This window comes from Syngnathus floridae, unplaced genomic scaffold, assembly GCF_059516105.1.
Source record: "Syngnathus floridae isolate MCC-2025c unplaced genomic scaffold, RoL_Sflo_1.0 HiC_scaffold_337, whole genome shotgun sequence".
In the NCBI taxonomy this organism is placed as follows: domain Eukaryota; kingdom Metazoa; phylum Chordata; class Actinopteri; order Syngnathiformes; family Syngnathidae; genus Syngnathus; species Syngnathus floridae.
In genome coordinates this window covers 18,764-19,850 of record NW_028284287.1, presented here as the reverse complement: position 1 = coordinate 19,850, position 1,087 = coordinate 18,764, and the positions used below count along the sequence as shown (strand labels likewise).

General features: G+C 46.8%; 1 non-coding gene across 1 annotated transcript; it reads right to left on the bottom strand.

Annotated features, from left to right (window-relative positions):
* Positions 1-518: 518 nt before the first annotated feature.
* On the bottom strand, positions 519-592 carry trnar-acg (transfer RNA arginine (anticodon ACG)). Its single transcript has one exon. It is a non-coding gene; the product is annotated as a tRNA-Arg (tRNA).
* Positions 593-1,087: the final 495 nt, after the last annotated feature.

Below are 1,087 nucleotides of genomic sequence, written 5' to 3'. Positions count from 1 at the left end.
TGTTACTGCTACCAAGCAGAAAGAGGAGAATAAACTCATACTATTTGATGACGATGTGAACACTTTTGACCATGTCATCGAGTGCCTAGTGGCAATCTGCGACCACGATTTCGTTCAGGCCGAACAGTGTGCCACCATTACCCATTACAAAGGCAAATGTCAGGTGGCCCACGGGCCGTTTAAAGAATTGCTTGCGCAACATAGAGCTCTTGGGCAAGAAGGACTGACTGTGGAAATCCAATAGGTTCTAGATTCTTATCCGATGAAAACAGAAAAGAGGCCATCTCAATAACGAGACAGCCTAGCGTGCTAAATGCCTCTTGGCTATCAACTCATCCAATTAAAGGAGGAAGAGGCATCATCGCATGAGTTGTGATGCTTGAAGACCACTTTCTTGCACGCTGCCATATTACTTTAGGTCGATGAATAAACACCAAACGCCAAAATCGAAAAAATACGGCTGACAACAGCCAAAAAAAGAGGCCGTCAACTTATGAGACAGCCTCTTTGTTAATTCGTGAACCCGCAGGGATTCGAACCCCGAACCTCCGCATCCGTAGTGCGGTGCTCTATCCAGTTAAGCTACGGGTCCTTGCGGCAACTGCTGCAGCTGCACAGTGGTGGCAAAGCTAATCAAAGTAATCATTGATAGGGCTTGCCTTGTTGCGCTTTGGTTCATTCTTCTTTTTACGGTTGGTCATTGTCAACATTAAATGGTTAAAATTAATTGGTTATCAATTGGTTGTTGCCTGTGAAATACCGTATTCTGGTCGGGCTGGCAATGTAGTCCGGTCGAATAGAGATACAACTTGAACGCGATGATAAGGAATTTACTATATGCTCCAATAACGGCGCTCGCACTGTCAACAACGGGGTTGTATGCCCAGTTGTCCGTAGATGCGCTCAATGTGGACTACACGATTGATTTCGATAATACCGTTGCCGGCGTTAACAATGGCCAGTTCGATGCGTCGGGTTTAGTGGCAGCTCCCACCACTGGAGAGCTAGACAGCGACGCTTGGACTATTTCTCCAGGCACGCTGCGAACCACCAGTACAGGAGGAGTGAACACCAGTGGTTACTATGG